Raw genomic sequence first — 25062 nt, forward strand, 5'->3', positions numbered from 1 at the left:
CGCAGCTCTGTGGTCTGACATTTTCTCGTAAATTTGCCCCAGAGATTCCTAATGGGGTTACAGATAGAAACTTTGGGCCGGATCGGGCCAGAGTGCTGTTTTGGAAGCTGTGAGTAGTCAGCCTACACCACACGCCTTATATGAACGCGCTTCCTGACTGAGATCGATAATTTAATTTGGGTGTCATATTTTTTTATTCCACTGGCTTCCCCTTGAATCACAAAATCTACTGCTAACAAATTAAAAACACCATTGACACAAACCAGTTTAAGTCTTCAGGTGATACGAAGACTGCGCAACATCGCAGCATGGAGAAAAAAACTTCACAAAGAAGAGCACGCGTACTCAGTTCAAAAGGAATGGTATAAAGAAATATGTTTTTTAACAAGTCTGCACTGTTCATCTGTGTCAGATAGCCATAGAGCCAATCATGAAAAGCAATGCAGGTGCAGGCGAGCAGGAAGGAAGTGGAGACAGGAAGTTATTATCAGCCTCTTATGTACTTCCGGCCTGTCTCATCAGGGTCACATCTCAACCACACTTCTGCAAGATGAGGAGCCTTCTACTGCACAGTGCAGTGTTGTGCTGTTGTCTCCTAGGTTAATGGCCATTTATTGATTTGAAACATGCATTACTAACTCAATACTTTTAATATACATAGGTTCTTAGCATTATGTGTATGAAATAGGGGTTGCCTCTGATTTATCATGAATTTCATTTGATCCCAAACCAATGTGGTTCTATTTGCAGTTATGTTGTTGCTTTAAACGCCTTTACTGGTTGCAATGCTTCTGTCACTCAAGGAAAGCAAGAATTGTAAGATGCTTTGTATTTATCAACAGGTTAGGATTCTGAGCCAGGTGTCATTTTAATGCGGATCACAAACATTGCCACCAATGGTTCTTCAATGATGTGATTAGAAATCAATGTTTTATGTGCAATAAAAGGGACAGAGAAAAAGACAAAACTGTGCTCCCTTCGACTACTTTCCCTGCTCATGCAAATTTCTTTTCTGTTTGTTTAGGTCTTGAAGGCACCTTTGTGGAGCAGACACCAAGGTATGCAGCAGTGAGTCCTGGGGCAACGGAGTTCATCCGCTGTACATTGAAGGACAAAGAGTACCCTTATATGAGCTGGTACTTGCAAGACGCGGAGGGCCAACTGAAGCATCTCTTCGTGAGCAGAACAATCGGCGACAAGGAAAAGGTGATCAGAGAAAAAGAGACATATGAAGCGGAGCGCGTCAGCGACACGGAGCACACGCTGCGTATCAACAACACCAGTGTCTCTCAGATCCTCTACTGCACCTGCAGCCGCGCACAGTGTCAGACTGTGGTGGCACCACAGGGCAGAAACTCTCAGCTAGCCTTCTGCACCTCTTTGTGGTGGCACCACAGGGCAGAAACTCTCAGCTAGCCTTCTGCACCTCTTTGTGGTGGAAGCACAGGGCCGAAACTCCCAGCTAGCCTTCTGCACCTCTTTGTGGTGGCACCACAGGGCAGAAACTGTCAGCTAGTCTTCTGCACCTCTTTGTGGTGGCACCACAGGGCAGAAACTCTAAGATGGTCTTCTGCACCGGTTTGTGGTGGCACCACAGGGCAGAAACTCTCAGCTAGCCTTCTGCACCTCTTTGTGGTGGCACCACAGGGCAGAAACTCACAGCTAGCCTTCTGCACCGGTTTGTGGTGGCACCACAGGGCAGAAACTCTCAGCTGGTCTTCTGCACCGGTTTGTGGTGGCACCACAGGGCAGAAACTCTCAGCTAGCCTTCTGCACCGGTTTGTGGTGGCACCACAGGGCAGAAACTCTCAGCTAGCCTTCTGCACCTCTTTGTGGTGGCACCACAGGGCAGAAACTCTAAACTGGTCTTCTGCACCGGTTTGTGGTGGCACCACAGGGCAGAAACTCTCAGCTAGCCTTCTGCACCTCTTTGTGGTGGCACCACAGGGCAGAAACTCACAGCTAGCCTTCTGCACCGGTTTGTGGTGGCACCACAGGGCAGAAACTCTCAGCTCTTCTGCGCCCATTTCACAGTTATGTATATAAGTATTCCGAAGCACTATCTATCCATTGTAAGTAAAAGTTGTCCACCATATGCCAACACGTTTCTACATAATACTACTTTTCTCTGAAGGCCTTCACCTCCTTCTTTTGGATATTGCAGCCAATGATACCATCAACGGTTTTGTTTACAAATGTTCTTTTTATGTTTGAACCCACAGCTCCTGAAACCCACATGAGTTAAATCTACACTTGATAACACAAGTATAAAGAACGTAAAAATAATGAATGGTTTGTTTTAGGAATAAGGTAAGTTGTCACAAAATGGTATCCTTATGAAATCAGCAACAGCTAAAAGTAAACCATTTCTACAATGTAGTAACGTACACCGCTTCTGAACATGTCCCTGTATGGCATTGTCTTCAGTTAGATATAGCACCGTTAGGGATTTCCAGGCGCTAAAATGTTAATATGTTATTGCACGAAGCATCACAGTCATGCTATAACACTCTGTCAGACTGGAGCGGTCCCTAGTGAGAGCTGGCCTGCTTAAGAGACTCTTCTTTCTCTACTTCCGGGTCAGAAGGATGCCCTGAGTGAGCCAGCAGAGAGGGAAACCTCTTTGAGGATAAGGCAGGCGCTCAACCTGGCCTTAAGGTGCACAACTCACAGCATCGCACTGCCCCTTCGTCGGAAGGGCCTCCCAGTGGGAGATGGTTTACCTGATATCTGGGCAGCTGGTCCCAAAGATCTCAGATCTCAATCCTGCTCCACGTGGGCGATCCCTGCGGTGACGCAGGACTGACCAGTGGGTCTCCTAACCATGTAAGTGCAGCCACCAAGGACATCAGTGCTCTCACAACCTGTCAATCACTCTTCCACCAATAACTGATGGAGATCGGTTTCACAGGTAGATCAGGTCAATAATTGCATTCCTAATCTCATTTAAAGAAAGAAAACCCTGAGTATAATGTATCCAAAATGGTCACTAATCGTTATCATGAGGGTAAAAACCTCCCCTTTCCCCCTCCTATGCTGAATTGGAATGTTAGCTCCAAATCAGGAGCCTGGGCGCCATCCTTCTTTCTTGTCATGTATGTATGCATGTGTATGTATGCATGCATGCATGTATGCAAGTGTGTATGTACATATGTGTGCATGCATGCATGTGCATATGTATTCATGCATGTATGTATCCATGTATGCATGTGTGTACAAATGCATACCTGCAGGCATGTATAGATGTATGTGTGGATGGATGGATGCATGCATGTATAAATGTATGTATAATGCATGTATTTTGGATATATGCATGCATGTATATGTGTATGTTTTAGACCTGGCACTATTGGCATGGGTCTCCCTTCCATTTATTTGCTGTTGCCTCCTGTGTTTTTGCTGTGTGTTGGACTTCGTTTTGCTGGCTCACATGCTTTGGGCACTTTGCCACTGCTGTCCAATGCCAAAGTGTAAGTGCTCCCTTTGTAAATTGTTGTTATGGATTAGTGATTCCATGATGGGCATAATTGATTTACTGGTCAAACCCTAGTATTGTGCACTGTGTGTGCCCAGGAAATGTAATAAAATGCTGTTAGTGGGCTGCAGCACTGATTGTGCCATCCACAGAAGCAACCTGTAAAATGTAACTCTGGCCTTCCACTGCAGAGCCTGTGTGCAGCCTGGGACTGCCATGTCGACTTGGCAAGTGCACAAATGCCAGTCACTAAACCTTTCCTTTTCTCCAAATTAGTCACCCCCTGAGTTAGGATCAAGGAACCCCTGTGGGCAGGGTGCACTGTAAGTAAAAGGTAGGACATGTTCTGATGTGTGTAACATGTCCTGATAGTGAATTACTGCTAATTTCGTTTTTCACTATTGCATGGCTACCTGCTCCCATAGGATAGAATGCTGAGTTTGTTTAGAACATCTTATAAACATATCTGCCACGGGGAACAAGGTAGAAAAATAAAGTTTGATATGCCTGAACTGAGACTGTTAAGAATCATCTTTTAGTGAGAGTGATTTTTACATTCTGTGTTTGAAAATACCACTTTTAGAAAGTAGATATTTTCTTGCCTAATTGCCTAACCATCCAGTGTGCCTCTGCTAGGTTTGTGTATTGCATGTCTGGCTTTTGGATGACAGGGGCTGGAGAGGGGCAGTGGCTCCAGAAGCCCGATGAGTCAGGGCTGGGCTGAGTAGACCCGGACTGCATTTAGAGTAGGGGGAGGAGATTTCCTTTCGCCTGAATGGGCCTGGTCTGCCTTCAACAATGCTGTCTCCACCACATGCCAGGAAGCTGCACCAGTGAGGACAGAACTGGTTTTGGCTGGGTACAGACACTCTCTTTCTTCAGAGAACAAAGTATTTGTGTGTATAAAAAGTGGGGCCCAGACCCCAGACTTTTAGATCACTTCTGGGAATCAAGATTAACCTTTGCCAAGGAAAAGAGCCAGAGAAGCTGAGGAGGAATTCTGCCCCTGTTCTGTTTGCTGTCTGGGGTTGGCATGCAGGGGCTGGTTGCTGCCAAGGAAAGTAGAAAATGACTTTGCTGTGTTCTTTGTCATCTTGAGGTAGATCTCCAAGGCCTTGAAACTGAGCTTGCCTCCTGTTCTGAAGTCTCAGAGACACAAAGACGTCACTCCTTCTGTGTCTCTGCATCTGGAACTCCTGTTTCAGCTGCCACAGAAGAGAATTACAACAACAACGCCGGCCAGCGATGCCGTAACCTACACGGAAGCCATGGGCACCGCTCGTGAAGAGCATGACGCACCATCCCCACTTGCGATGTAGGCCCGATGCCGGCTGCCGTGCCCCATCGGTAACGCACCATCGTAAGAAACAGAGGCTTTGCTGCCATTTGTGACGTCACCTCCCCGACGCAGTAAGAAGCTGAAGCTTCGCCTCCCCTGCAACACAGTAAGGAACAGAGGCTTCACCTCCCCTGGGATAGTAAGGAACCGACGCCACTCGGCCCCAATGAAGCATCAACTCCCCGACACCGTGCGTCATCTTTCCTTGCATTGTTTCCAAGGTACTTTTCTTTGTGGGCCCGACGCAGCGCACCTCGCTGTCGGCACCATACTTTGGGATTTTCATCTGGCATGACATCGTTATAACTCCAGGTGGAGTTACTTGTTGCTACAAGCTTTATTTGAGTGAATAACCTGTTTTTAAGGATATCTTGATAACTGAACTGTGTATTTTTGTCGTTTGCACTTGTTATGGTTTAGATAAAGATTACTTATTTTTCTAAACTGGTGTGGTGCCCATTTATAGTGTTTTCACTGTATTTCTGTATGTGTTCACAAATGCTTTACACACTGTTTCTAAGATAAGTCTGTCTGCTTGTGCCAAGCAACCAAGGGGGTGAGCAGGGGTTATTTTAGGAGGGTATCCCCCATACCCTGACTAGAAGCAAGGGCCCTTATTTAGACAAAGGTACCTACCTCTGCCAACTAGAGACCCCCCTTTCTAACAGTATGTATCTATGATGTATGTATGAATGCCTGTATGTATACATGTATGATGCATGTATGTATCTATGTTTGTATATATGTGCCTAAATATGTATGCATGCCTGTTTTTATTATGTGTGAATGCATGTCTGATGTATGCACGTATACATGTATGTATGCATGTATTATGTATGCATGTGTGTATGTATCCATGTATGTATGTATATAGGGGTATTTATGAATCGCAAGCCTAGATGCAGAGGGATGGAAGAGCGAACATGGGTGGTTCAGGCATGTTCATAGCGGTTGGGGATTCCGATCGAATAGACCTGATGTTCTCTGAAGAAGTGAGCCTTCAAGTCCTTGTTCAGAGGTTCAGTTCTGATGTGAATGAAGATCTTGTTCCAAATCCAATGGATGGGTGAGAGCAGAGAGAGAAGACCCATCTTCTGGTTTTCACTGGTTGGGTGGGATCAGGGAGAGAAGACCCATTTTCTGGTTTTCAATGGGCGGGTGGGAGCAGAGAGAAGACCCATCTTCTTGTTTTCAGTGGGCGGGAGGGAGCAGAGAGAAAACCCATCTTCTAGTTTTCAATTGGTGGGTGTGAACAGGGAGAGAAGACCCATCTTCTTGTATTCAATGGGTGTGTGCGAGCAGGGAGAGAAGACCCATCTTCTTGTATTCAATGGGTGGGTGCGAGCAGGGAGAGAAGACCCATCTTTTGGTTTTTGAGGGGTGGGTGGGACCAGGGAGAGAAGACCCATCCTCTGGTTTTCAATGGGCATGTGGGAGCAGGGAGAGAAGACCCATCTTCTAGTTCTCAACGGGTGGGTGGGAGCCGGGAGAGAAGACCCATCTCCTGCTTTTCATTGCGAGGGTGGGAGCAGAGAGAAGACCCATCTTCTGGTTTTCAATGGGTGGGAGGGAGCAGAGAGAGAAGACCTATCTTCTGGTTTTCAATGGGTGGGTGGGATCAGGGAGAGAAGACCCATCTTCTGGATTTCACTGGGTGAGTTGGAGCAGGGAGAGAAGACCCATCTTCTGGTTTTCAATGGATGTGTGGAAGCAGGGAGAGAAGACCCATCTTCTGGTTTTCACTGGGTGAGTGGGAGCAGGGAGAGAAGACCCATCTTCAGGTTTTCAATGGGTGGGTGGGAGCAGGGAGAGAAGACCCATCTTCTTGTTTTCAATGGGTGGATGGGAGAAGAGAGAGAGAAGACCCATCTTCTGGTTTTCAATGGGTGGGAGAGAGCAGAGAGAGAAGACCTATCTTCTGGTTTTCAATGGGAGAGTGGGAGCAGAGAGAAGACCTATCTTCTTGTTTTCAATGGGCGGGTGGGAGCAGAGAGAAGACCCATCATCTAATTTTCAATTGGTGGGAGGGAGCAGAGAGAGATAATACCCAGCTCCTGGTTTTTAGTTGGCGGGTGGGAGCAGAGAGAGAAGACCCATCTTCTAGTTTTCAATGGGTGGGAGGGAACTTAGAAAAGACCCATCTTCTGGTTTTCAATGGACGAGTGGGAGCAGAGAGAGAAGACCCATCTTCTTGTTTTCAATGGGCGGGTGGGAGCAGAGAGAAGACCCATCTTCTAGTTTTCGATGGGTGGGTGCGAGCAGGTAGAGAAGACCCATCTTCTTGTATTTAATGGGTGGGTGCGAGCAGGGAGAGAAGACCCATCCTCTGGATTTCAATGGGCATGTGGCAGCAGAGAGAGAAGACCCATCTTCTGGTTTTCACTGGGTGAGTGGGAGCAGGGAGAGAAGACCCATCTTTAGGTTTGCAATGGGTGGGTGGGAGCAGGGAGAGAAGACCCATCTTCTTTTTTTCAATGGGTGGATGGGAGAAGAGAGAGAGAAGACCCATCTCCTTCTTTTCAATGGGAGGGTGGGATCACAGAGAGAAGACCCATCTTCTTGTTTTCAATGGGTGGATGGGAGAAGAGAGAGAGAAGACCCATCTCCTTCTTTTCAATGGGAGGATGGGATCACAGAGAGAAGACCCATCTTCTGGTTTTCAATGGGTGGGAGAGAGCAGAGACAGAAGACATATCTTCTGGTTTTCAATGGGAGGGTGGGAGCAGAGATAAGACCTATCTTCTTGTTTTCAATGGGCGGGTGGGAGCAGAGAGAAGACCCATCATCTAGTTTTCAATTGGTGGGAGGGAGCAGAGAGAGATAATACCGATCTCCTGGTTTTTAGTTGGCAGGTGGGAGCAGAGAGAGAAGACCCATCTTCTAGTTTTCAATGGGTGGGAGGGAGCTGAGAGAAGACCCATCTTCTGGTTTTCAATGGACGAGTGGGAGCAGAGAGAGAAGACCCATCTTCTTGTTTTCAATGGGCGGGTGGGAGCAGAGAGAAGACCCATCTTCTAGTTTTCGATGGGTGGGTGCGAGCAGGTAGAGAAGACCCATCTTCTTATATTCAATGGGTGGGTGCGAGCAGGGAGAGAAGACCCATCTTCTTGTATTTAATGGGTGGGTGCGAGCAGGGAGAGAAGACCCATCTTTTTGTTTTTGAGGGGTGGGTGGGAACAGGGAGAGAAGACCCATCCTCTGGTTTTCAATGGGCATGTGGCAGCAGAGAGAGAAGACCCGTCTTCTTGTTTTCAATGGGCGGGTGGGAGCAGAGGGAAGACCCATCTTCTAATTTTCGATGGGAGGGTGGGAGCAGAGAGAAGACCCATCTTCAGGTTTTCAATGGGAGGGTGGGAGCAGGGAGAGAAGACCCATTTTCTTGTTTTCAATGGGTGGATGGGCGAAGAGAGAGAAGACCCATCTCCTGCTTTTCAATGGGAGGGTGGGAACACAGAGAGAAGACCCATCTTCTGGTTTTCAATGGGTGGGAGGGAGAATAGAGAGAAGACCTATCTTCTGCTTTTCAATTGGAGGGTGGGAACAGAGAGAAGACCCATCTTCTTGTTTTCAATGGGCGGGTGGGAGCAGAGAGAAGACCCATCTTCTAGTTTTCGATGGGTGGGTGCGAGCAGGTAGAGAAGACCCATCTTCTTATATTAAATGGGTGGGTGTGAGCAGAGAGAAGACCCATCTTCAGGTTTTCTTTTTGCTCGTTTTGTGAGGGTCTGGCGTCTGGTGTCACCTCTTGACGTGTGTACATTTTCAGGTGGGTATGGTGGGTACCATTCTAAGTCATGCAGCTGGCCTTGATGAGCATGCAGGCTTGGAGAAGGAGCACGTGAAGCTCCTTCAGGTTAGTGAGAAAAGACACTGTTTCTTTTGGTCTTTGATGAGAGGCCCCACGTTGTGCGCTAGGCCATAACACAGGGCCTTGCCTCCATCTACGGGCTGTGGACCAAGGCTTGGACTGTGCTGTTCTAAAATAAGCTTCATGGACAAAAAGTGTCATTTGTGTTGAGGGACCATTGACACCAAGCTGCCTTTGACTTCTTTGCAGCAAGGTATTTGAGGGTGAGTTCAGTAGTGATGGAGAGTCTGGGTTTTGTTACATCGAGTGTTTGCTGATGGATGAAGCCACCCTGAGTCATTTCAGACTACAAGGCTTGAATGAGTCTTTTCTTGCAGCTGTTCTCTGATCTCTTTATACTCAATTGTCAATGTCAGCATTTTCTTTCTACTGCCACTTGGCAATTCTTTTGTGTTTTCTTCATGTTCATAGACAAAGTTTAGATTAGACACGGCCAATTAGATATCAAAACTGCAAACCACACAAAATAGAGGATTGAACTTCACTTCCGGTATTGCTTCCCGCATTCAGTGATGAAAATATGTCCTGAAGCCCCAGGGCAGGCTGCCCTGCAACAGCCGACGGCCACACTCAAGTTAGAAAGACTCTTTCTTACACCGGTTTTTAATGTTGAACTGAATCACCTCACTGTTCACCCTCATCTAAAAACTAAGAGCCTGAATTATGAAGGCCTGCGATTCTTTTATGCCGCCGTTGCGTCACTTTTTGTGACGTATCGGCGGCATAAATAATGCACCTCTTTGCACCCTATTTACAAAGTGACGCATCTAGGCAGATGATTCACTTTGTAAATGCCTGCGCTACATTATACCTGCGTCAGGTATGATGTATGCAGGGTGTGGGTTCCCATGTGAGAAAGCCTTGTAGGAGAGGTGCAATGAAATGCATCAGATTTCACTGCACCACGTCCAGGACGCTATTACGTCAAAACCTTACACCTGCCTCATAGTAGGTGTAAGGGTGACAAAATGCAATGGGAGAAGGCCTACCCCATGCATTGCTGGAGCTGCGTCATGCTTGCGACACAACTCCAGCAATCTGTGACTTTTACGCTGACAGATATGTCAGGATTCCTTACGTATCTGTCTTTCCTTGCGACACGGAGCACCGTGCATTAAATATGGCGCATCCATCATGTCGCAAGGAGGGCGCAGTGAAAACAGCTCCATCGCTGTTTTGTCGCAGCGATGCAACAGTTTTCATAAATAAGGCCCTAATTATCTGCAGTGAAATGAGCATCAAAATGCACAAATACCATGAGCTGTTCTGGAAGTAAAGGGAGCTGGAAAGGACCCTTCAGGTCCGGCCCTGTGGACATTCGATTGTGCTGGAGAGGACACATTATCCATTCAAGCTGGTCTTGGAAACTCTCCATGGCTTAGGGGAGCACAGTTACATTTATTTATTTTTCCTTTGCATATGTTTCTCAAAAGATATGAAAAATATGCAAAGGCCCCAAAGTTCTTTGCAATTTGACATGTATTTTGCAACGTTTTCAATACTTCAACCTCCCATACTTCCCGGGTTCTGCATTTTGCATGTGAGTGTCGTTTGATGCACTTTTCTCTTGTGAGCGTTGAGTCACCGGCAGTGAAACTGCGGACAAGCTCCGCGTGAACTATTCGTGTGACGTGGTTTCTGTCTTCGCGAGAGTAAGGCGGGACAGTTTCAGTGTCACGACAGAGGCGATGAACGTGACAAGTGAGTCCACAGACGGCTTGAAGGACAAAGCGACACACAGTTTCACTCTTGCAACAAAATGTTGCACTTCCCCCATATATAACCTAAGGTACGTTAGGAAGTGAATCCTGTGACGTTGGTTTCAAAAGGGACCTTCAGAACCTGAAGACAAGAACCTCCAGTCCTTGAACCCGGGGGTGGGGTGCGCCTGTGTGGACCCATGAACTTCTTGCAGGTCCAGTATATGGCCCAGTCTGCTCCATCACCCCTGAGTTTGACGTATAGGATATAAACCCCAGCCCTATAGCATCTATCCTCCTCTGACTCTTGGAACGTGCAGTTTCCACACGTCACTACTGTACAAGCCGCCACCTCCCTCCTCAGCCACCCCGCCCGCCTGCGCCACAAGTAGGTGACCCACTTCTAAGCGCATAGACGTGGGGTGAGAGCGGCGCAGAGGGGGGCACTTCATTGAACCCGGTCTCACGATGGGATTGTCTCACCCCCTGCAGGTGTTCCTCTTCTGCAGCCTCCAGTGTAAGTGTTCCTTTCAATTTACAAGCTGCCCGTTCACTGGGATAACTTTCAACCTTTGGGGTTACCTTAAGGAAACACAGGTAAAGTGTGTGAAGTCCTGGCTGCACTTCTGAGCTTCTTTTTAAGTTATAATATATTTTATTTTATTATCCTTCTATGTGTGCCCAAATTAAACACAGGTGAGTTGTGTGAAATCCTGGCTGCACTTGTGAGTCTCTTTTTATGTAATTATCTATTTTATGTCATTATCCTTCTATATGTGCATACATTAAACACAGGTAAGTGGTGTGAAATCCTGGCTGCACTTGTGAGTTTCTTTTTAGGGTATAATATATTTTATGTCATTATCCTTCTATATGTGCATACATTCAGGAGCAGTCTTCGTCAACTGCCTGGATGCTAATTCACATCAATGTGCCTTTCAGCATCATATCCCATATCACAGGGTGTTGTACTCTCTCCGTTCCTTGTCATGCACTATTTTGACCTGATTTTGTTTTGCAGAAACAAATATCAGCGTCCACACTCGCTTTGCAAAAAGTAAATACAACCATGGATTCTCACTGTCCATCAGATACGCATATTGCTATTTGTTGCTGTGTAAATAGCAGTGGACACCCCAAGAACTACTGCATTGTATCATCCCCAAACACGGACTTAATATAGTATGCCTTACCACGGGCTTATCTGATGCTAAATCACCTGATGCTAAATACTGCATTATAGCATCCCTTAACATGGGCTTATTATAGCATGCCTTAACACTAGCTTATCTGATGCTAAATACTGCATTATAGCATGCCTTACCCCTGGCTTATCTGATGCTAAATTCTGCATCATAGCACCCCTTAACGCTGGCTTATTATAGCATACCTTAACACTAGCTTATCTGATGCTAAATACTGCATTATAGCATGCCTTACCCCTGGCTTATCTGATGGTAAATACTGCATTTTAGCACACATTCACACAGACTTATCGGATGCTCAATACTGCATTATATGATCCCTGAACAGTGACTTATTATGGCATACTGGATAACTGATGCTAAACGCTGAATTATAGCATACATTAACACTGACTTATTATAGCATACTTGAACACTGACATATGAGGCTAAATCCTGCATATAGTATACCTTAACGCAGACTTCTCTGATGCTAAATACTGCATTACAGCATTCCTTAACACTGACTTATCAGACGCTAAATACTGCATTATAGCACACCTTAACACTGACATGTGATGTTAAATACTTCAATATACCATCCCTTAAAGCTGACTTATCTGATACTAAATACTACATTATATCTCTCCTTAACACTGTCTTATTATAGCATCCCTTAACACTGTCTTATTATAGCATCCCTTAACACTGGCTTATCTGATGCTAATTATTGCATTATAGCATCCCTTAACACTGTCTTATTATAGCATACCTTAACGCTGACTTATCTGGTGCTAAATACTGCATTATAGCATCCCTGAACACTGACTTATTATAGCACCCCTTAACACTGGCTTATCTGATGCTAAATACTGCATTTGAGCAGATCATAACACTGACTTATCTGGTGCTAAACGCTGCATTATAGCACACCTTAACACTGGCTTATCTAATGCTAAACACTGAATTATAGCATACCTTAACATGTGACGTTAAATACTTCAATATACCATCCCTTAACACTGACATGTGACGTTAAATACTTCATTATACCATCCCTTGACGCTGACTTGGGTGATGCTAAATACTGCATTATAGCATTCCATAACGCTGACATATGCTGTTAAATGCTGCATTATTGCATACTTCAAGGCTGACTTACCTGATGCTAATACTGCCTGGGAGCCACTAAGCACTAGAAAGCCAGCTGGTGTCACTCAGGCCCCTTGTAAATAAATGATGTTGAGCTGTGCTGTGCAGTCTTGCATAGGGTTGTCAGACAGTTGTTCTCTGGTTCTTGTGGTGTCATGCTGGGGGTCTCATGTTGTTTTTTGTGCAGGTGTTCGCTCTCAGTATGTGGATCAGCCACTGCACATGGTGACCAGGCAAGGAGGAAGGGTCACCATCTCCTGCCACTTGAGGAACTCAGCTTGTTACTGGATGTACTGGTACCAGCAATCACCCCACGGAGGCGGGATGCAGGCGCTGTACATCTCGGGAGGAGAAAGCGACGTGAATGACTACAGCAACAACACATACTCGGCAGAAAGACCCAAGAAAGAGGAGTTTCACCTGCTGATCTCCAGTGCCAAGCTCCACCACTCGAGCGTCTACTACTGTGCCTGCAGCATAGGCCACAGAGGCTCAGGTGTATAGAAGCACCTGTCAAAAACTGCACAAGCACAACCCATTAACTGCACAAGCAGAACCCATTAACTGCACCAGCAGAACCCATTAACTGCACCAGCAGAACCCATTAACTGCACAAGCAGAAACCACTAACTGCACAAGCAGAACCCATTAACTGCACAAGCAGAACCCATTAACTGCACCAGCAGAACCCATTAACTGCACCAGCTGAAACCACTAGCTCACAAGTGAGGGGCTGTGCTGTGCACGGGAGTCCAGCAGATGGCGATAACGCGCTGCAGTACATTATTCTGGTATCATTTATGTGTGGCAGAGCCTGGCACAATTAATGATGCTATCCAAAGCTGTCTGGGCACAGTGAGTGGCATCTGTGCCAGCTGCTTCAGACCAGTGCAGTGGAGAGATCGGCCCGTCTTGGGCAGACTATCTCACTTAGAAAGTTTTCAAACATTTGAAGTGGCTGGGAAGTCATTCCAGCAGCACATGAAGCATGTTTGAAGGCGGTGTGCTTTCAGTTTGGGTCAGCCTCATGCGATTTGGTAAAACATTTCAGCCCTATGTTGGTGCACTGCGGTGTTGGGTGTTGCTACTAGCACATTACAGAATGTAGGCGCGAAACTGACATTCGGGGAATGAATGTGCTTTGGACCACTACTCGCGTGCCCATGGGTTTTACGGTCGTTACGCAGATGCCCCTAAGACACTGGCAGACCTCTGACTCCTTGACCGCCCAAGTGGAGAAGCGCATCCCCAGGTACCCTGGACAGGTCAATTAAGAGAACTTGGCCTTAGGTCAACCAGCTCAGCTGCACACTTGTGTTGGCCAAAAGAAATCAAAAAACCTACTTATGGAAGCAAGCTGCAGAGAGCCTTTCTCCTGGAACATTTATTTTCAAAGGAATAGCATTCCTGGCCTGTTGGATGCTGCCTGGTGGGTGGGTAGAGGAATGACAGAGATGCACACAGACTCTTCAACTCACAGGTACACAAGCTGAAATCTACTTGGAGAAGAAGTCAAAGATAAACTAGACCCCACTCAAGACACATCTAGGGCTAGTCACAAAGATAATTTACACTTATGAGAAAATAACACATTCAGGTTTACTCTCCCAATTATAAATTGCATTTATATAGCGTTTACTACACCTGATGAGGTGAGAAATTCGACTTTTGGCTATTCACCATCTAGGAGTGTAAAGTTACTCAAAGGTCTACACTTGCCTCTCCACCCCCCGAAGCAATAAGAGGAACCACATTTACAAGTGTGAGCTACTACTGCCAAAAAGAAGCAGTAGCGCGTCCAGCCCCACACATGACCAGCCACTGATACTGCAGCACCATCCGTTACAAAATAATGACGGCAGGAACATAAAATGCAAAATAATGTTAAATTAAATACATGTATTTTGATTTTTGTTTATATATGTATACAATTAATTTAATGCTACAAATGTAAACATAATTAAAAATAAATATTTTATGATAAAATATATTTCTATATTTTTTACATTTAAAACATTCCTGTTTCTTTAGTTAAAAATTAAAATGTTTCATTTAAGTCTATTTTTATATTTTAGTGCATAGTAAATAAATATAAGCTTTTCACTTCAAGTAGGATCTTTTAAAATATTTTTGGGGAAATAAATGTTAATTTTAAACATTTGAATGATTTAAATATTTCTTTAAAAAAATAAGTGAATAGTGCTGTTGCTTTTATATTTAGTTCTACATGTAAATAAATGTCTCATTATTTTAGATTAATCAGCAACATTTAAATATTTTTACTCTTTTCTTTTCTTCCCCTACGGTGAAGATCACCCATGGTAGGAGTATAGAGAAAAGTAAAAAAGATTACTATACTTGAACTAAATTTGTCTTGTTGATGCTTTAGATTCTGTGAGTGCTGTTTTGTTTTCTAAATAGAAGATGAAATCATCGATCAGATACTATAAAAACTCAGGTACCTGCCCAAAGAGTAGCAAGAGTACACGCTAGGACTATCAGGTCAGAGGTCATGCAGGATCACACCATCAGGAGCTGTGCAGAGAAGGGGCCTCCAGCCTAGAGCTGTTTTTCATTTCCTGGCAAAGCTGTGACAGTGAATGGCTGAGTTCCTATTTCATAACATAACCAGGTATGCTGTGCGATCCATCTTAAGAAACTCAAACGATGAGCCGGCTTTACTGCTTCCGCAGAGTGGTTGCATAGCATTTAGAAATAGTTTTAGGGCGTTAGGGTGTGAGACCGTATTAACCATGTGAGAAATGTTTTGGTTGTTTTCGTGGCCCATCACTTGCATTGATATATTCTATTTCGCATTCTGTGCGATTACCAATCATATTTTATGCACTAGACTAGGATTTTAAAATAAATGCTTTAAAACACCTCTTCTGTTTCCTACTGCTATTCTGAGTGTGACAAAAGGGGGTTTGGTATTCCACTGCGCCCAGGGGCGGCTGGTGACATTTGAAAATGGCGGGGCGTAAAAGTGCTGGAGGAAACATGCAAAACTCACGTTTAACATGGGCTCCTATGGCAGCTCTTTCCCTTCCTCGACTTTGCCAAAAAACACCCTTCCCATCGGTCGATTCCTCCCAAACTTCCCGCACACCCATCAATTCCACCTCCCTGCCACTCACAGCAGCCCCGTTCCTGTCGATCCACTGGAACCGTCTTGAACATTGCCAGAAACCCTTCCTGCACACTATTGCTCGGCAGCTTGTGTATGGCTTGTAGTCCAATTGGATTTCTTCTTCATATTGCTGCATTGAACCGAGTCCTTACCTCCCTGGAGGGGAGGCGGGCCCGGAGGATGTATGACCATTGTCTACCATCTCTCTGCATATAATTTGGGATTATTCAGAAAACTTTCATTCACTGAGGGCATACTGATTTCTGGGGCTGACTTGAACATACATTCAATTATATGTGTCTGCAAGATGGTTCTAAGCTCGGGCATGCAACCAAAGCCAGCGGAAGAGAAGTGACAGAGAACTACTAAATAAGATCTGCCATGGACCTTGATGAAGGTCACCATAATAAGAGAAGTTGTCATACTACACGAGAACAGTCCAAGAGAGCAGCGGAAATAAGGGGCCTGGTATAGAGTTTGGTGGATGAGTTAGCCACAAACTTCACAGATGTTCTGTTCATCTTATTACAAGTGCATTACATCCTATGGAACTTGCAATAAGGCAGAGGAGATATTGTCACATTTGTGGCAGAGTACCAGTCTGCTAAACTCTAAGGGGCAGATTTACAAGGCCCTTGTGCCGCTTTTGCGTCATTTTTAACATGGGAAAAGTGACGCAAAAGTGGCGCAAGGCGCTTGTAAATAAGCCCTAAATCGGGCTCTAAGACCCTGGAGGTAATTTGGCTGCTAAAGAGACCAAGGGTGGACTGAAGAAGGCCATGCAACTGTACTCAGACCAAGAAGAAACCTCCTCCGTAACCTACCAGCAGCAGCTAAGAAAGAATATGGGCAGCTCAAGAAGACCTTCCGAACAACTGACAAAAGAATTTGGAGACAGGAACCAATGTATGAGCAAGGTGTCATTTTTCAATGTCATAATGTCATGCCCAGAAGTAATTTAATTGGGACTCCAACGGGGAATAAAAAGGGTCATTAGATTGTTCCAATACCACATAGGGAACCTTCTGACAACAGAACTGCAATGGGTTTAGTTTACAAACCCACAGCCACAGTAGGCGTATTGTTTAACCGCAGGCCAACATAGGTTCTATGATTTAGACCACGTTCCTTCAGACCCAGTTCCAAGGGTCCAGGGGTGACACCAATTGGAAGGGGCAGGATTCCCAGCTGGTAGAGTCCAGGTGCTGTGTTCAAGACTTAGGAATGCCTGTTCTGTCCCTGAGGCTTTTGATCAGGAGGCCATCCACCTAGCCTTTGGAATCACTCTGGTGGTCTTTCAATCAAGATGCAGGTCCAGTCCTTCTCCCTCAGGCAGGAGGGCAGCAGGGCAGCAGGGTGGACAGCATGGTAGCAGAGTGGCAGTCTTTCTTGCAGCAAAGGAGCACAACATTCCATCTTCTGAGTGTTCAACAGGTCCAGATATATACTGAAGAGTTGGGGTCTGAGGTCCAATATTTATACCTAGTGCCACCTTTAAAGTAAGAGAAGTTTCTAGAGGCTTCCATTCCCCAGAGGTGTCAGATGTCCCATTTCTCATGGTCTTTGTCCCAGCTTGTCGGGGGAAACAAAAGACTAGTGACAAAACATTTGTGATTGTGACAAAGAAGAGCCTTTGTGATGTGCGAGTGTGATAGGTCACAGCTTCTCCGCTTTGTTAAGTCAGAGAGGACCATCCTGCCAACATCTAGCTTCCCTTTGTCTCCTTGTCTGGGAGCAATACAAAAAGAACAACTGTCAGCTACACCTGGTCATGTGACCTAGGAACAGGCTGCAGTCACCAAATAGTTAGGACAATAAACTTTCTAATTGCAGTTGTTTCAGATCTGTGGCTAAAAATCTGACTTTAAGACATCAAACTCGACCTGCCCACCTGATCCCAATTGAAAGCTATCACTTAATAAATGTAATAATGTAACTCAATGTTATTAAATGGGAGAGGTAGTTCTTGCAGCAGTGAAAAACGAATTTTGGAGTTTTTCAGTATTTATTTATTTATTTTTTATATTTATAGAGCGCAGCACTCATCCCCAGGTAGATATCACAGTGCTAGAGCCATTACTACATTGCATTCTGTGTCATAACATTTTAAAGAGGGAATAGCCAGGTCTTCAACTTCTCAAGAAACCTGAAAACATCTGTAGTGAGACAGAGATCCAATGGCAGCAAATTCCAATGGGTGGCGGCGAGATGACAGAAAGAACGTCCGCCCATTCTGGCTTTTCTGTTGCACTTACATGAGCCTACACTAATTCTCCTATAGGCTTATAAAATTCCACTCGGCCATGCAAAATAGCAGGACCAGACTTGTATTGTGCCATGTGAGCATGGCACAGCAACTTAAATTTAGCTCCCTTGCATACAGGTAGCCAGGAAAGCGAATTCAGACAGAGAGTGGCTGCCCCTTCCTTCACATGAACAATCCTGCCTGCAACAGGGGCACCCATGCACCATGGTGTCAGGGTGCCTGCATTGGAGCCAGGAGCCCATTGTGCGCCAGTGCTGGGGAAAGGACAGGAATGCACCGCACCATGATAAGTATGGCGCATTCCTGCCCTGGCTGTGCTGTGCTGCATCACTTTGCCATGAATATGGCCCCAAGTGTGTTTACAAGTCCTGTTTGATGATTGATTGATTAATTGAAGGCACCCGCAGTACCAGGGTCTGCTACAACGTGTGCCCAGGCCAGGCCGCCTGTCTCCTCAGAGGTCACCTGCTCAGGTTTCTTCATTGCTTGATTCACCCCTATCCCCCCCCCCCCATGACTGTATATAAGGTACCAAGGCGCACAGAGTTCTTCGTAAATTCGGCCTGGGCAGAGCGCCAGCTGTGCACAAACTGAGAAACCTCGGGAGACCCCAATCAAAATCTCAAGCTGAAGTCCAAAGCCGTGACTTCAGGCACTAGAATGAGTGCTCAAAGAAGCGGAACAATCACAGACAGCTCTCAGTTGGGATTGGTCTGGACTTGAGTGAAAGGACATTCTCTTGCCCTGACACAATAGCCAGCCTCCTCCATGCTGGGAGTGCTACCATGGTGTGTGCTCTCAAAGATTACACCTAAGGAAGCAATGGCCTGACACTCCAGTCCTTCCTGGCCAAGAGGTGCTGCAAAGGTTCGAGGCCCTCCCACCTCAGATGTTCTTCCACTGAGCACCCAGGAAGTAAGGGCTGTGATAAAATAGGTTTAATATAATGCGCTTGAAGCATCGGCAGGACTTCAGGGTGCTGCACACAACAAGGTTATTCACAGGTAACAGTTCTATCACCCTCGGTAGGCTGAAAGGCGAAGTGGGCCCCGTTGGAAGGTTCACATTGGACACTGAGACTGTCCCATGTTTTCTGCGGCAGCTACAATGACACATTGAACGCTCTGGCCAATGTACCTGTGAGGGGCGGCAGGCTCAGCCGCCCCCTGAAGTGAGTCTCTCTCTCTGCACATAGTGAGTCCTTCGGCCAGCTCAGCGTGGGACATCTCGAAAATATATTGCAGGCGGGAAAGAATAAAGTAAGATGTTGTGTCAGTGGATGAGATTATTACTATAGGGCGTGATCATTACTGAAAACATTAACAATAGGGTGGGCCTAGGGCCATGCCATTATAACCATAAGCCAGCTCAGAGGGTCACGCGCTTGCAGCGGAGACGAGACTGGAGCCTGCAGTACAGTACATGCGACTTTACACACATGTGCAGTAAATATAGCAGAGTGTATTTAAAAAAGCTAGACACCTTTAAACTTGCAAATTATTCTAACGGGAAGAACTTACCCAACCTGGTGCTGGCCGGGACATCCTATCCATGGAGTGTGCAGTAAGAACAGCGCTGAAAGAGCCTGGACAGACACTGGTACCAGCTGGAGGTTTGTTATGGGAGGAGTCCAAGAGTGACGGAGCCAGTCCAGAGGAGAATCCGGCTCCTCGAGGCATGACCGGTGCGAGCCCATGTGTGCACGATAAACATGTCCCATGAGAGGACAGCTTAGGGACCCCCCTCTCTCACCCTGACCATGTCTGTGGTGGGGTCAGTGAGTCTCAATGACCATAGCCCACCTTGTGACATGATGGGAGAGAGTGGGCGGGGCTTACCTGACTAATGTGCAGCCTCAGGAGCTGGAGGGCTAAAGCCAGAACCCCTGGGGCTGACCCTAGCAGTAATGCTACCAGGGAAGGCGTTCAGCACAGAAGGTCAGATGTCCGCCGGGCTTATGACCTTAGAGGCTCAAGGGGTGTGAGATGGTCAGTCCAGCAGACTTTGGCTCAGCAGGGGGGCACGAGTAGACCACCACATGGAGTTGGACTGCCTGATTCTGGCTTGAGTGCTGCCTGCCCGTTGCTCCAAGCCAGAGTTAGCATAACAGCCGGGACAGGCAACCCCTGGCATCTTTTACTGTTACTACAGTACCAAACAGCAAAAGAGGTGGAAAAAAATAGAGAGGGCGGAGCCCGAGTGCCCTTATCAAAAGCCGCCACTTCCGCCTCTAGACAGACCCAGTGTGCAATGAAAACGTCAAACTTCAACGGCTCATGAGGTCATGTTTCACCACCTCATTCTAAAGGTGCACAGATGGTGTTTCCTGTTCTCGTGACACAAACTCTTCATAGCCCTCCTCCCATTCTATTCTTCACCACATGCGACTGACAGCTGTGACCCTCACATCTGTATGCGGCTCCTGACCCAGATGCGCCCGAGCTGCGAGCGACAACCACTGGGGTGAACTTCCCTTTTTACCATCTTTGTTCCCTCGCTGGGAAGATGTGGAGAACAGTCAAGACATTCCTGGTCCCCGAGTGGTGTCTGCTGACTCTCTTCATATATGAAGGCCTTGCTGTGCATCAGTCTCCAGACGTCACAGTGCACGAAGGGAAGCCTTTCACCCTCAACTGCACTCAAACGACGAACTACCTGAACCTGTACTGGTATAAACAGAACACCCTGGGGAGACTGCAGGAAATAGTTTACTCTCTCGAAGGCTCCACACCCAGCATGCAGAAGACGTTTGAAGACCACTTCCAAGCAGAGAGACTAGACACCTTCTCCTTGTCGCTGTCAACGCAAGCCGCAGCCGTCCACGACTCTGCTGTGTATTACTGCGCGAAGCAAGATCACACAGTGTGTGCGTGCGCCGGCACCGGGGGCAAAAACACCAAGAGTTATGAGAAACAAGCAATATCCAAACGCTCATCAAACTTTCTCTAAGATGCAACTTGATGGTGAACCACAAAGGACAATTCATGGATACAATATGTATCGAGGAACATTGGAGAATATCCAGTAATATAATTTATACCAAAATCTAAATAAAGAAATACAAGAATAATTACAAAACGGCTGTGTTGCCCAATAGTTAAATCATTTACAGTGTCTACGATTTAGCCTCTAAACTAGCTCAGTGGGTTAATGCATTCGTTGCAGAGTTTGTGCAACGTGAAGGTCAGAGGTTTGAATCCCTTTTTAAGATCGATGAAAGAGTATCATTGATTTGGGCAATAATTAACACCTGCTGTTGGAGATGGGGCAAATAGTAAAGTGCGCAATTTAAGTTTAATAATTCACATTTTTCTAAACAGTTACTGTAACTGGTAGTTTCTAATGGGTGACGCTTAAACTCCATTCCTACTTTTTGAGCACATACATGTTATTTTTCAAACAAAACACAAACCTCTGACATCCACTTACAGCCTCATACAGATGAGAAAAGAGAAATATTTTGCATTGATGTCAGAAGTGACAGGCATCCTCACTGGACGGGGCAGAGGTCACACTATTGTATGAATTCATAACTCCAGCATGTTTTCCAAGTTCATACTTTTCAACAGACAAAGCCCTTAGGAGGTTGCAATAGCCTCTGGGATGATGCTTGTGTGATACATAAAGGATCCTGTGGTGAGGTTCAGGACTCGTACACACTACAGAGCAAACGTCTGCGCAATTACATTGTGTTTGGACAGAAATGTAGCCTCGACATGCCACACACGTCATCCCAAGCCCAGAAGGACTGGTGCAGGTGCCCTGGATTCCGCCATATTGGAAGGACCAACGCCTAACATCACAAAGATTAAGTTATTATCAAGGACTTGACTAAATATAGTTTTATAGTGCAAGGCGCCCATAGGCAGCTCAATACTTACATGTCATTGTCCCCAAGTGCACTCATTTCACAGCCCTCCGCGTTCATCAATGGGACATTAAATGGTTCGCGCAATCTTCACAGGTGCAGAAGCATAAAGTGCTCTGACACTGGGCACTTGTCTTCAGGACTGTGGAAGCGTACAGTGCTTTGACACGAGGCACTTGTCTTCACTGGTGCGGAAGCATAAAGTGCTCTGACACGAGGCACTTGTCTTTGGGAGTGTGAAGGCATACAGTGCTTTGACACAAGGCATTTGTCTTCACTGGTGTGGAAGCATACAGTGCTCTGACACGAGGCACTTGTCTTCACTGGTGTGGAAGCATACAGCACTTTGACACAAGGCATTTGTCTTCACTGGTGTGGAAGCATACAGTGCTCTGACACGAGGCACTTGTCTTCACTGGTGTGGAAGCATACAGCGCTTTGACACGAGGCATTTGTCTTCACTGGTGTGGAAGCATACAGTGCTCTGACACGAGGCACTTGTCTTCACTGGTGTGGAAGCATACAGCGCTTTGACACAAGGCATTTGTCTTCACTGTTGTGGAAGCATACAGTGCTCTGACACGAGGCACTTGTCTTCACTGGTGTAAAAGCATACAGCGCTTTGACATGCGGCATTTGTCTTCACTGGTGTGGAAGCATACAGTGCTCTGACACGAGGCACTTGTCTTCACTGGTGTGGAAGCATACAGTGCTCTGACACGAGGCACTTGTCTTCACTGGTGTAGAAGCATACAGTGCTCTGACACGAGGCACTTGTCTTCATTGGTGTGGAAGCATACAGTGCTCTTACACGAGGCACTTGTCTTCACTGGTGTGGAAGCATACAGTGCTCTGACACGAGGCACTTGTCTTCACTGGTGTGGAAGCATACAGTGCTCTGACACGAGGCACTTGTCTTCACTGGTGTGGAAGCATACAGTGCTCTGACACGAGGCACTTGTCTTCACTGGTGTGGGAGCGTACAGTGCTCAGACACAAGGCACTTGTCTTCACTGGTGTGGAAGCATACAGTGCTCTGACACGAGGCACTTGTCTTTACTGGTGCAGAAGCATACAGTGCTCTAACACAAAGCACTTCTCTTCACTAGTGCGGGAGTGTACAGTGCTCGGACACAAGGCACTTGTCTTCACTGGTGTGGAAGCATACAGTGCTCTGACACAAGGCACTTGTCTTTACTGGTGCAGAAGCATACAGTGCTCTGACACAAGGCACTTGTCTTCCCTGGTGTGGAAGCATACAGTGCTCTGACACGAGGCACTTGTCTTCACTGGTGTGTAAGCATACAGTGCTCTGACATGAGGCACTTGTCTTCACTGGTGCGGAAGCATACAGTGCTCTGAAACAAGGCACTTCTTTTCACTGGTGCTGAAGCATACAGTGCTCTGACACAAGGCACTTGTCTTCATTGGTGAAGAAGCATACATTGCCTTGACACTAGGCACTTGTCATCACTGGTGCGGAAGCATACAATGCTCTGACACAAGGCACTAGTCTTCACTGGTGTGGGAGCGTACAGTGCTCGGACATGAGGCACTTGTCTTCACTGGTGTGGAAGCATACAGCACTTTGACACAAGGCATTTGTCTTCACTGGTGCAGAAGCATACAGTCCTCTGACACAAAGCACTTGTCTTCACTGGTGTGGAAGCATACAATGCTCTGACATGAGGCACTTGTCTTCACTGGTGTGGAAGCATACAGTGCTCTGACACAAGGCACTTTTCTTCACTGGTGTAGAAGCATACAGTGATCTGACACGAAGCACTTGTCTTCTCTGGTGTGGAAGCATACAGTGCTCTGACATGAGGCACTTGTCTTCACTGGTGCGGAAGCATACAGTGCTCTGACACAAAGCACTTGTCTTCACTGGTGAAGAAGCATAAAGTGCTCTCACACGAGGCACTTGTCTTTACTGGTGCAGAAGCATACAGTGTTCTGACACAAAGCACTTGTCTTCACTAGTGAAGAAGCATACAGTGCTCTGACACAAAGCACTTGTCTTCACTGGTGAAGATGCATAAAGTGCTCTCACACGAGGCACTTGTCTTTACTGGTGCAGAAGCATACAGTGCTCTGACACAAAGCACTTGTCTTCACTAGTGAAGAAGCATACAGTGCTCTGACACGAGGCACTTGTCTTCACTGTTGTGGAAGCATGCAGTGCTCTGACACGAGGCACTTGTCTTCCCTGGTGTGGAAGCATGCAGTGCTCTGACACAAAGCACTAGTTTTCACTAGTGCGGAAGCATACAGTGCTCTGAAACAAGGCACTTTTCTTCACTGGTGCTGAAGCATACAGTGCTCTGACACGAGGCAGTTGTCTTCACTGGTGTGGGAGCGTACAATGCTCTGACACAAGGCACTTGTCTTCTCTGGTGCGGGAGCGTACAGTGCTTGGACACAAGGCACTTGACTTCACTGGTGCGTAAGTGTACAGTGCTCAGAAACAAGGCACTTGTCTTCACTGGTGCAGAAGCATACAATGCTCTGACACAAGGCACTTGTTTTCACTGGTGAAGAAGCATACATTGCTCTGACACGAGGCACTTGTCTTCACTGGTGTGGAAGCATACAGTGCTCTGACACGAGGCACTTGTCTTCACTGCTGTGGAAGCATGCTGTGCTCTGACACGAGGCACTTGTCTTCACTGGTGCGGAAGCATAAAGTGCTCTGACACGAGGCACTTGTCTTCCCTGGTGTGGAAGCATGCAGTGCTCTGACACAAAGCACTAGTCTTCACTAGTGCGGAAGCATACAGTGCTCTGAAACAAGGCACTTTTCTTCACTGGTGCTGAAGCATACAGTGCTCTGACACGAGGCAGTTGTCTTCACTGGTGTGGGAGCGTACAATGCTCTGACACAAGGCACTTGTCTTCTCTGGTGCGGGAGCGTACAGTGCTTGGACACAAGGCACTTGACTTCACTGGTGCGTAAGTGTACACTGCTCAGAAACAAGGCACTTGTCTTCACTGGTGTGGAAGCATACAGTGCTCTGACACGAGGCACTTGTCTTCCCTGCTGTGGAAACATACAGTGCTCTGACACGAGGCACTTGTCT

At 46.5% G+C, this 25062-nt stretch overlaps 1 pseudogene and 1 gene segment (V, D, J or C); one reads left to right on the plus strand and one right to left on the minus strand.

The window, feature by feature from the left end:
* LOC146813329 (uncharacterized) overlaps window positions 1–19850 on the minus strand; it is a 201609-nt pseudogene extending 181759 nt beyond the window's left edge. The window contains exon 1 of the transcript XR_014966970.1: window positions 19635–19850. The product of XR_014966970.1 is annotated as an uncharacterized LOC146813329 (transcript). The remainder of the gene's footprint in view (window positions 1–19634) is intronic.
* The window catches only part of LOC146813330 (T cell receptor beta constant 2-like), a 934578-nt gene that overhangs the window by 4614 nt on the left and 904902 nt on the right, over window positions 1–25062 (plus strand).

Source organism: Triturus cristatus, chromosome 7, assembly GCF_964204655.1.
Source record: "Triturus cristatus chromosome 7, aTriCri1.1, whole genome shotgun sequence".
NCBI lineage: Eukaryota > Metazoa > Chordata > Amphibia > Caudata > Salamandridae > Triturus > Triturus cristatus.